Genomic DNA, 13,499 nt, shown 5'->3' on the forward strand with positions numbered 1-13,499 from the left:
AAAGGGTTGGGTGAAAAAATTGTCGATCTGCACAACTTTGTGCACAACCACAAAATTGTAATCTTTCATGTTCTTTTCATACAACTGCACTGCTTCTTCAAAAGTCTAAGGATCATAAGGTTCTTTGTGAGGAATTTTCATTGCTGATATAGTGGTCACTCTATCAATTCTTGTTAAGACCTCGCTTGAAACCTTCCTTTTTCACTCACTCTAAGGGTTGTAGTGATTTTCACATTCTATTATTAACTCTAAACATTCCATAGTAGGAGGAAAAGATGTAGCCTTTAACAATCCACTACTTGACAATTTTTGAGCTATGGTTCCATTTTGGGCACTTCTTGTTCTTTCTACTAACTCCATTAAATTCACATTTCCTAAACATGTATCTTGAACTTTAGAGAGGGAACTCAACAAATAGGTTTTTCTAGGTTTTAGTATTTTTTGCCAAAATAGAGTCATGTTAATTTGAAAATAAAAATGACCCACTAAATACAATTGCTTGAAATTCTTAAAGAGAAACCAAAAATGGAAAACCACATGAAAGATTGCTTTGTACTCACCAATTTTGCATGCCAAACTACTCTTGCAAACCTTTATAAGCTTTGTCACTCCAGACTCAAGAATAGCAAGTTTAGGATAAATGGCTGAGAAATCGGTACTTAAGGTATAAACTCTGAGAAATATCTTGAGCATATACAGGAATGTAAAATCATTAATACATTCATGTAAAGATTTATTTGACAAGATATTTTAGTCTTTTTAGTTAAACACTCCTATCAAATTGGTACACGATTGCACACTTGAATGATCTCATCTTGCAATCACACTCTATTCAATGATGACTTGTACTTTAACACATCTCCCAACTATCACTGTCATCATGCTTTCAACATTAGAACATGCCATTGTGTAAGGTTTCTAAAACTTTGCTCTTAAAATCTTTTTGAAATAATACCTACAGGAAAAGTGAGGCTATAATCTACCAGAAAAAAAAATGTTGAAGTTGAACTTGAGGTTGAAAAGCTCAAGTTCAAATTCAACTTGAACTCATCAAATTGATGGACTATCCATTGGAGATTAGGAGTAGAGAAGGTCTTAAATTTTAAAAACTCCTATATAGCTTGACTTGAACTAAAAATGAAATGAAGGTTGAAATTAAACTTTGACTTGGAGAAAAGGCAAAAATAAAACATAAAAAAATAAGAAGGATTATTATGAGTGTAATAGCAGCAACAATATATTCACCGAGGTATCCTTTTCATATCTAGAAACTTGTGTAGATCGATAATTTTTTCTTGGTGCTTTGGCCACAACATATGGTGGTCCTTGACTTCATTGGTTGTATTGAAGTCTCTTGGATCTCCTAGCCTTAATTGTGGTGATTTTGTTGTTTTATAGGTTGTGATAAATAATATAACATATTATGTATGACTCATATTCATAATGAAATAACATAGTAATACAATTCCTAGGTTTATGATCGATGCTTAGAATTAAATGTAAGTATTTAGCTAACTAAGCACATTGATAGTATCACACATTTTATTATGAAGTTGACATATGTATACTTGGGTGTCAATATAAATAAAGTGTTGGTGTAAATAAGTATTTCCCATTTACACTTACTTAAGTTTACTTAGCTTAATGCATTATTTTAATATGTATTTATTAGTCACCTAGGAGTATGAACAATCTTGTGAGCTGTCATGTTGACAACACAGGAGTTCACATCTCATTTATGCACATGGTGTTTACAACATAGGAGTAAGCACTTTATTTCAACACATGGTATATACAAAATCTCCACATGTGGGACACCTTCTCATTCTTATCCTCTCATCTAGAATGATTGATAAGACATGTGCTTAGTTGTAATACTTATCTTATCTCCTATCTCTTTCTAGAGACATTCTAGGTTCTTCCCGAGAGGCTTTTATAGACAGGCACTCCTAATGTGTACATTCATCACATACAATATAGAGAAATGTATGAGGACATACTCTGATATATTGATCATACTCTTTTTTGGTCTACAATTGTGCTTGTTTTCGAGTTCTTTGATCTTGTGTGAATTTGTCCCTAAGGAAAATTCTTACATTTCAACACATGGTATATACAAAATCTCCACATGTGGGACACCTTCTCATTCTTATCCTCTCATCTAGAATGATTGATAAGACATGTGCTTAGTTGTAATACTTATCTTATCTCCTATCTCTTTCTAGAGACATTCTAGGTTCTTCCCGAGAGGCTTTTATAGACAGGCACTCCTAATGTGTACATTCATCACATACAATATAGAGAAATGTATGAGGACATACTCTGATATATTGATCATACTCTTTTTTGGTCTACAATTGTGCTTGTTTTCGAGTTCTTTGATCTTGTGTGAATTTGTCCCTAAGGAAAATTCTTACATAGTATCAGAGCTATACCAAATTCTTACATTGTATCAAAGCTCTTGGAGAATCTCTCTTCACATAGTGGTTTGAGGCCATCTTGCTTCAACACCTCGGCTCGAATCTGGAGTATCACAGTCATTGGGAGTGTCTAGAGTCATATCTGACCTCGCCATTGTATCCAAAACGTTGATTTGGTGAATTAACTATAAATTTGCCTATGTTGGGCCATAGTCAAAATTAAGGCAACATTTTTTTTGAGAATTAGCAACCCGAAGGCCTGATTTGTTAAATTGGTATGATCCTTTCAGATCTATACATTTAATTTTTAGATTTGCATTATTTTTTTGGAAAAATTGGCCATCAGGCTTATATGAGAGATTTTTTGCAGGTGAAGATTGAAGCTTGCTAGTGCAAATTAGATATTTGCATCACATTTAGAAGGTCAAAAAACCCCCAAATCAGATTTTGTTTCATCCAAATCGGATATCTAAGGCAAAATCTATAGCCATTTGATTTTTGGAGGTGCGATGGCAGTGATTTAGGAAAAATAATTATAGCAGCGATTTTCAAACAATGATATCTCTCTCATACGGACTCCATTTTGTGAGAAATTTTTATTGTTTTGGGGTAGAATTTTGTGATCTACACATTGGTGTAGATGGTTTGAGATCTTTATTCCTGAATTTTTCTACAACTTGCAAATCCCAATTTTTGCCATTTCAAATGCTTAGTACAAGCTCATCTAGAGACATAATCAGGTTCTTTTTTTTTGAAAGTTCATAATTTTTTTGTCTACTTTCTAGATCTACAATCATATTATGGGTTCTATAGATAGAAATACTGCTTTCAAAAATAGGCCCTAAGTTAGCTCTTGTACATGCACTACATATAAAGTGCCTGAATAATACATTAGTGGGGGATCTTTGATTTTTTTTGCATCTTTGGGGGTTACATTGATTAGTCCATCATGGAAGAGGAAGATTTAATTATCTTGACACCAAAAAACTATCAGGAATGGAGTCAATTAGTTATCCCATATGTTAGTTAGCATAATGCACTGCCATATGCGAGAGGACTTGAATACGATCCTAAGACTTCTTCCCTCATTGGTACTATTCTCTTTCCATATATGAATTATGAGGTTTTGGATTCACTTACTGGCCTTAAGAAATCTCATCATTATGATAATTGGATGTATCTTTGAGAGACGTATGAAGATCCACACATTCCTCCATTCCCAAAAGATATCATAGCTCTAGTTGCAGCTCACTCCTCTTCAAATAAGATTACACCTCCAGATACACATGTTGCTCCTACTAATCCTGTTCCAACCACAGATGCTTCAGATTTATTGCAGAAGGACCCTTCATGTCTTCCTACTTTACCTTCATGTGACAACTTCCTACCAAACTTTGCATAGTTGTTTGTGAAGTCTCACATTAAAGATGTGGGAGAAACTATCGATGACATTCATCTTCTTGTTGAGGAAAATTCTTCATCTATTGCCATAGTGACAGATTCATGTACTTCAACATAGAAGGGTACACTTTATCTTCCAATTCCTGCATCAGGTGATGACTTCTTGACTAACATTTCAAGTTTATTCTTGGAGTCACACATCGCAGACCTGCAAGACTTCTTTGATGATATACCACTTCTCTTTGCTAAGGATGATCCTTCTACAATTGTTATGAGGGCTCACTCTGACACTCATGTCCATTTTCTACATGATCAATCTTTATAGGTTGGCATGATTGTGGATGCTTATGTACACCAATTATCAAAGGTCTCTTTGTCATTTGAGAAGACTGTTGGTTTTTTGAAACAGGTTCTACATCACTGCTTGTTCAATCTGCAATTCTTCTCGGTAGTTTTGGAGGAAGCCATCATCAATATCGACATAGGGACACTTGAACTATTTTCAAAGACACCATTTATTTTAGAGATTCCTTCTCCATACAGAGGACACATCTCCTTTCTACCCTTACATTTGTTTCTTCTAAAGGGGAGGAACATCATTTAAAGGTCATGGATCATCCTCTACATTGGAGCACTTCTCACTAATCAACACCTTACTTTTAAGGGCAGGGGAGACGGTCTTTATTACTCCATCCATCCATGCATCTTGTCTTTTCATCTCTCTTTTTGAGGGAGTTTTTTTCCCATGAGGTTTTCCCTCTTTCTCTAGTTTATGAGGTATTTCATTACATTTCATTATGTACATGGGTAACTAACGTGGCCTAATAGCCGGGACCCATTATGCATTTCATCCTAGTTTACATGATCTTAAGGGCATTCCCCTAGGTTGCACTTAATGGGGGTGTTGATGTAAATAAGTATTTACTATTTACACTTACTTAAGTTTACGTAGGTTAATGCATTATTTTAATATTGATTTATTAGTCACCTAGAAGTATGTGCACTCTTGTGAGTTGTCATATTGACAACATAGGAGTTCACATCTCATTTATGTACATGGTGTCTACAACATAGGAGTAAGCACTTTATTTGAGCACATGGTGTCCACAACATCTCCACATGTGGAACACCTTATCATTCTTATCCTCTCATCTAGAATGATGGATAAGACGTGTGCTTAGTTGTAATGCTTATCTTATCTCCTGGCTCTTTCTAGAGACATTCTAGGTGCTTCCTGAGAGACCTTTATATACAGGCACTCCTAGTGTGTACATTCATCACATACAATATAGAGCAATGTATGACAACACACTCTGATATATTGATCATACTCTTTTTTGGTCTACAATTTTTCTTCTGTTCTAGTTCTTCGATCTTGGGTGAATTTTGCACTAAGGAAAATTCTTACATGGTATAAGAGTTATACCAAATTCTTACATAAAGGATAATTTAACTTTTGTATACATTGCATGGTGTTGACAGCAGTGTACCAATACATTTGTTTTTTTTACAAGTGTGGAAACATATGTATTCAATATGAAGCATGTGTGTGTGATGCAAGTGTGAACTTACTCCGATAGCTAATTCAAGGAGGTGTAGATAACAAAAAATTGTAATTGCATAGACTCAAAACTATGCTCTATGTAGATTATAATTTCATCCTATTGGAAATGATTCTTTTTATATTTCTAGGGCATGGTCATCCTAATAGTTAAGCCTACTGAAAGAACCCCTTCATCTTACAATGAGTCTTTCAAAAAAGTACCCTTGTAGTACAAAATCACCTTGATAGGCATTACCTTAATTGGTGTTTTTCATTTCATGAGAATTACTTCTCCATAGATTTTCCCAATTTGGATTTACCACATAAACCTTAGTGTAAATGATGTTGGTGTTTTTGCACTTTCATGCTTATACTATATTGATGATTTATAGCACTATAATTAACATATCTTAAGTAGTGGTTATTGATTGTCAAGTATTAAATGATAGATTAAAAATTTTAATAATTGTATGGGAACAACTAATTCACCCTCTCCCCCCCCCCCCCCCCTGCTCCCCTCCTCTTAGGTACTTGACTTGTTTAATAATTGGTAACAAAGTTTATACACTTCGTTATAGAGCTTAACCACTTGAGGGGGATACTAGAAGGTTGAAAAAATGAACATATGATATTACTCAGATGAATATTGGAAATCTATGATTAGCGACATAGCAAGTACTGAATTACAAAATAAGGAACTCAATAAAAAATTGAGATATTCTAATGAATGTATTATGAAGCTTAAAGTATAGATCAGGAAATTCAAGATATGACATAAGGAAGTAAAATCAACATTTTAAGGAATCCAGAGAAAGAACTATAGAACTAGAACAAGAACTATGGAAACTAAAGAATCTAGAAGACATTATTATGGATTTGGAACTAGAACCTAGTGTTCAAAGAAGATTAAAGATAATGATGAAAATCATGAGAAATCTATTGAGGGAAAAACTAAGGTAAAGGAAAACCTAATGGATGATTGGTTATCTTGTTCTAATTTGGATGTGGATATGGAGGAATAAAAACAACATTAAGATTATTTCAAGGAAATGACCAAAATTATTTTTGAACAAAATAAAAGATTCAAAAGTGAATTGGAAAATTTGAAGTCCATAGTATGTGAGAATTTTATTACCTTGAATTAGTTACTCTTATGACAAAAGGATGAAAAGTGGAAAATATGCTTGGAGCATATCAATGAATTATCATCTCATAATCGGATCCTCTAGTTCATGGTATTCCTAAGGTTGACCATTCTGGTGATGAATATATTGATATGATTGAAGGCTGATTGTGGTACTTTGGCTCAAAGGCACTTGTTTTGTTCCAAGTTTTGGCTCAACTATTTAATATATTGGCTTATTTATACAAAATTTTACTCTAAATGATTATATCCCAATAATACAGTTTTATTTGTTTTTGGACTATATTAGGGAGTACTTCAAACACATTATGGACACTTGTGTGGAAGTTTTTCATTTGTCATTCTTACTTTAAATTCTTGCAATTATGGTAGATATTGCTATTGTTACATTCATATGCTCCTATTTGGGTTTGTTCCTATGGAAAAATGTAATGGCCTTTGTGAAATATTTTCTTTTTGCCACATTTTGTGTTCTAGTTTTGGGATGTCATTGCCATTAATTCAACATCTAGGTACATAATCTTTTAGGGATGAGATTTTTAATATGGTTTAGTTGAAGCTCATGGTCAAATGTTAAATAGATGTAGTCTTCTTATGTTATTTAGTCTATCCAAGATCACTTGGATTTCTTTTGAATGGCTTTCAAATATGATGTAATCCCTCTTTAAATATTTATATTTATATATATATATATATATATATATATATATATATATATATATATATATATATATATATATATATATATATATATATATATATATATATATATATATATATATATATATATATATAGGATTTTTCCTTTTGATTTAAAAAACATTGCTCATCTCATAATAAAAAGAGGAAAGACAAGGTAAATGATAATATTACAAATGATGAAGCACTAAGAAATATCTAAAAACAAGACACATCATTCATGAAATCTCTGGTAAGACAAGCTAATACACATAACTATTTAAATTTTAATGGTTGTTGTCACAAGTGTAAGAACTATGATTATAAGGAAGTTAATTGTAAGATGAGAGAAGTTAAAAAGACCAAGTGCTTGATTATCACAATATTGGTCATAAGGCAAAAGACTGTAAAATCAAAGTGAGAATCTTGAGAAAGGAACTTAATATCTTTCATGGAACTTGTTATGTATGAATTAATTTTGCACATAAGGTTAGTTAGTGTAGGTCAAGATATCCATAATTAAAGAAAAATGTAAAATGTTTCAAATATAGGAAAACCAAAAACTGTGCTAAATTTTGTAGATCTAAAAATGTTTTTGCTAACATTGAAAAGGATGTTCAGAATGTTGAAATTAATGTATCATAGTTAAAGATGGAATGGGGGAAAAAAGTCAAATGTAAAGAGCTAGGGGTAGTGTTAGATCTTGGAACTAGATCAACCAACAACTAAGGCCATTGCTTTGGCTTAGGAGGATCATAAAGAATTTCAAATTCTTAGAACTTCCTTTCCTAAAGTTGTGTTGGTTGCAAATAGTTTTCTACCAATGAGAAAAGGTTAAAGCATTAATTATGACTAGATATTATTATATAAATCATGTAGATTATATCATCGGTAATACTTTTGAGTGGGATTTTATAATAATGAATAGATATGGTTTTAAAAGGATATCTTGTTAGTAACGAAAGCCCACATCTCACAACTAAGGGGGGGAATTAGTTGTGAACAATAACTATAAAATTCAAACTTCTTAAACTGATCACCAATTAATATATAATAGTGTACAATAGTAAGAAAGCCAACACCATAACACAGATTTTTGTTCTTAAGAAAGACCTTGTCAAGGGAAAAATATTTGTGGGGATGCTACCCATAAGATTATGAAATGACACAAAAATATCTCTTTTAGGGGATCTGATCCTATTAGGAGTTGATACAATGCATTTAGTACATGTGTTCCTACTAAAGGCCTAGTCCTTTTTAAAGAATTAAACCCCTGCTAAAAGGTTCAAAAACTTTTTAGGAGTTGATGAGAACATAAGGCTCACTTCTTGATCACAGTACTTAAAGAGAGAAGGTTAAACCCACCTTTAGGAGACTCATTGTCTGATACAGTAAAGGTTAAATCTACATTTTTTGAATTGACTTATCAACAACTCAATTTCCTTTACAGTTCTATTGAAGTCTACTAGGAATGATAATTGATTGCATTCAAACCTCTTCTTAAAGAGTTTGACAATCCTTTGGCTCTGCTCTGATATCTAGCATTGAGTCTCGTGCACATAACAACCATTTCCTACATCACGAAAAAGGAAATTATATTCCTTTATACAAGTTAAAAACAAGCAATTACATCAGCCTATTAGGCCTTCCCCAACACACACATAAATGAATAAATCTATTCTAAGGCATACACACCTTGTTAATAAAATATACAACCATTACAGTTCATAAGATAGATGCCAAGATCCATAATTAGTGCTTATCATTTTAATTAACACACTACAACATATTTTAAGCTCCCAAAATCATATTCCACATGCCATAGACTAGAAATCAATCTAGCATGAACCAAATGACCAATAAACTTAAAGACATGAACATACCCAAGTCTTATACTATCCTTTAAGCTTGCAAACCTTAAGTATAGCTCATAATCATGTTATACCCAAAACATTGCAACTTCCTTTGGAATAATTCACTATCACTGGCCTACAACTAGTCTTCACCAAAATAACTAAAACTTTTTCAAATAAAATCATGATAATATATTACCACTGACATAAATTATACACTCATCTTATGACAAAAAATTGTGCTCGCATACTTAGGACTATCGTACACTAGTTATATTACACTAATCAATAGCATGCAACATATAGAATATGAGTATGTCTAACCACTAAAAAAAACATATATTTACATCAATAACAGAACCTTGTATCATACCATCATATCAACAATAATTCCAACTCAACAATCTCTGATAATTCATCAATCTCCCACTCTGGCAATGATGGCAACATATAGTGAAAAACTGTCAATCTAAATGTAGCATCTAAATATCCTTAATATAGCCCTCCCAAAGACACACTTCCCCAAGATAGAGGATTTTCACATGAATCTCTCCCCCTTTGACATCAATGGTAAAGGGTTCCATAATAATGTCGAACTTCTGAAAATAATCTCTCTCCCTTCGATAAAAAAATATCTCACTATGATGATCACTCTCCCTAGGATAATCTCTCCCCCTAGGATATAAACCTATGAAAAAAATCTAAACTAAAGGAAAATCAAGTGCCACAAAGAATAAAAATAGAAAATGTTCTAAAAATATCTCTCAAGCTTAGCTCTAAACAAAGTGACTACTCTCCTTGAGGAGCAACACCAATCATCAATTCTAGGTGTATGAACATGCTATGATTATGTCTTACTGATGCATACCTGCATCAGTTAATCGTCACAAGTTGGGCCCATAACCCCCAGTATGCCTCTAAGGTACTCAAATGTGTCTTTAGGTAAATACTTAGTAAATATATATGCAATTTATTCCATAGTACTTACATATTTCAATCTCACTTCCTTCTCTAACACTTTCTCTCTCAAGAAATGATACTTAATTGATATATTTTTGGTCTTAGAATGCAACACTAGATTCTTAGACATATTGATAGTTCTTGTATTATCATAATGTATAGCAATAGGTTCATCAAAGATCATACTAATATCCTTCAACATTTGATTCATGCAAACCAACTATGTAAAATTGTTTCCTAAAACAACAGACTTTGCTCCAATAATAGAATGAGATATACATGCTTTCTTTTTACTCAACCAAGAAATCAAACTCCCACCAAGGAATAAGTCTCCTCCACTTGTACTTTTCTTGTCATCAAAATTACCTACCCAATTTGCATTAATACAAGAATACAAAGTAAAATCTTTAGATCTATCATACCATAATCCATGTTCCAAATTTTTCTTTAAATATCTAGTTAAAAATTCTCTTTATAGTTGCTAAGTATTTTTCCTTTGGCCAATATTGAGATCGTGCAACGATTCCAATTACATTAGATATGTATGGCCTAGTATGAGTTAGGTATTGCTACCCTTCTATCATAGATTTGTACATAGTTTGAAATATATAAGGTCAATCATTAATAGAAGTCAATTTACAACCTATTACCATAAAAGTCCCGACTAGTTTACAAATTTTCATTCCAAACTTCACAAATAAGTCCTTAAGATATTGAGTTTGTGATATAAAAACTATTGGTAAACAAATTGTTCCTTTGATTTAACTCTTTAAATGTCCAAATTTGTGAACAAAATCTGGTTAAAATAGTTGAGAAGTTGTTTTGAAATGACTAACATCCCTCTAAATTTATAGGTACAACTCCTTATTGTAGCAATGTTTGCAATGAATTATGTTTGTTTCATAAATTGAAAAAGGGTATATTCTTAACCTGAGAACAGGAGAGGCAAACCAAGCTAGGTCTAAACAAGAACTAAGTTAGGCAAGAGTTGGTTTTTTAGGATTGATTAAGTCTATGAATTCACACATCTTATGAACTCACTAAGATTAATGATTCAGTAATGCATACTAACTAATACTAAACTGATATTAGTAGGAAACTAACTACAAAGAAAGAAAGACTAACTTAAGAGGAAACAAAAAAAGGACTTCTCCTAAACCTATGATAACAATACTATCATCTTTAGTTAGTTGCTTCAAAAACAAGGGAATAATGCTCTATTCATTCCTTGATTTAATTCAAATGAAAGAGAAAATGCAAAATTAACACAAAACTAAATGGAACAGACAATAATTGACACAAAATACCATTCAATTGTCTCTGCAAGATCAAATATTTCACACCAAAAATTAGTTGACCTTTAATTAATCCTTCATTCTAGTACATATAGGATTTTGAGATGACCATTACAAAGGAATTTAAATTGGTTCATATCTTCAAAAATGAAAAAAGGCAAGGAGCTAGTTTGTCCATTACAATCATTACATCAAAATATGAAAGGGGAAAAATATGAATCACTTCACCTTCTTTCACTTTTCTGATTTTGTCCTATAGGCCTTAGCGGAAACAATGATTGGAATCAATTCCTCATGCCTATGTACATGCACATTAGTGTATCTTAGGAGCCATTTAGAATGTTCTCAGGCCAAATCTTTGGTGGCATTTAATTGGTCTTGTATTTCCTCCATGGCCACGTGTATACACCCACCAAGTTTTTGGAGTTCAAAAACTCTATTTTGGTGACTAAAAGATATGCCCATCAAACTATCTATGTAATTGGAGAAGTTCATTTGCATGACAATTATTCTAATGATTTCCTTCCCTTGTCTACTAGTCTAGGAGTCCATATGTAGACCTCTTAGGAGTTCATAGTCTTTATCCCGATCCTTCTTCACTTTAGCTTCTATTTCCTTAAGGCCTTCCTCTGCTGCCATGATCATCTCAGACTTGAATTGCATGCTTTGAATCCACTCAAATAAAGGCTCATCTCCTTTAGGAAAGATTTTTTATTTGATGGCCTCCTTAGCCTTCATATGGATAATCATCTTCAATAAAGAGATGTAATCTTCACTTTTAACCCTTTTTTTTGTCAGGGTAGCTCTATTAGCTAAAATGTTATCCTTCTCTATTTCAACCCTTAGTATGGCATTGCCAATCTATTCTATAATGGCAAGCCCCTCTAACTTAAGTTTCTTGTTCCACTCTCTATTGATTTTCCTGAAGTGTTTATCTTCTTGGAGCTGAGAGATGAGTGCTTGGACATCGACAGTAGTAGGATCACTAGTGATGGGAATTCCAGAGATGCTTTCCAACGAGGTAACCAATTGCTTGATTTTCAGCCTTCATTCTGACCTTTGATAATTTAAGACTTTCGACCTATCCCTCTATTACGTCATTTTTTGACTTCCATAAGCCAACATTGGTGTCATGTCTGGCCTCCTTGAGATCCACAGAGTGTAAGGCAAAATCATCTGTAGAAATATCTTTGATTCTTCCTTCTTTGGTAGGCTTTGCAATCTCCATTATCAAATGCCCTATTTTTAGATCTTGTCCAAGGATGGACAAGGTCTTCTACTTTTTGACCTTGCTCAGTGTTGATCTAGAGCGAATAGCAAGAGATATATTATCTTTTTTGGGAGCTCCTTCATCTCTCCTCTTTCTTTTTCTATCTAAGGTGTCCTCTAGCCATGAATCTATGCCTATCACCTTGGAGGTAGTCCCAAGAGCATCTATACTAAACATCTTTCTCTTGGCTAGAGTGAGTATCTTCAAAGCCAAAGAAAAAGGATTCTTTGGGGCTTATGAAATGAGCTTTGAAGAATCTGGGCCCTTATCTACCTCTAAAGTCTTCTTTGTTGCCTCATCAGATTTAGTCAACTCACTCTCACTACTTCCACCATCTCCTAGATTTACTACTTGCACTTGGGGACTACTCAGTAGATGAAGTGTAGTGCTTACAAATGGGACTGGGCTACTATGAGGTGAGAGGGCAAGAGTGACTGCACCATCTTTTGATTCCTCTACCTTCTTCTTCTCAACTTCTAATGGAGTTCTAATTACTAGGAGAGAGTCATCCTGACAAGTCTTAGCTAAGGGAATACTTTTGTCTAGAAGTTGATCACTTCCATCTGATGGTTGTGTTGGCTCTTGGTTAATGGCCAAGGTTACACTTGATGTGCCACCCTAGGTGGAGGAAGCCACTACAACTATTGGGGAAGCTTGAGCAGTTGTACTTTTTCTTTGACTCTTTCTGGTCGTGGTCCATTCAACCCATTTTCTAGTCCTTTTGATATGCTGAGCCATCATTATATCTTGCTCTTCTCCTGAATCCTCATAAGTTTTTGATCTTATCAAATTTCCTCTTAGCTTGGTCAAGTAAGGATTACTATACATGTTTTGACCATCATCTTCTACTCCTTCTACATTAATATTGACTTTATACATTTTCACTTGATCAACTGTCAGTCTAGTGAAAGCATGATCACGAATCTCAAACTCAT

This window comes from Cupressus sempervirens, chromosome 4 (genome assembly GCF_028749045.1).
Source record: "Cupressus sempervirens isolate cs-2001-9-10 chromosome 4, ASM2874904v1, whole genome shotgun sequence".
Lineage (NCBI taxonomy): Eukaryota > Viridiplantae > Streptophyta > Pinopsida > Cupressales > Cupressaceae > Cupressus > Cupressus sempervirens.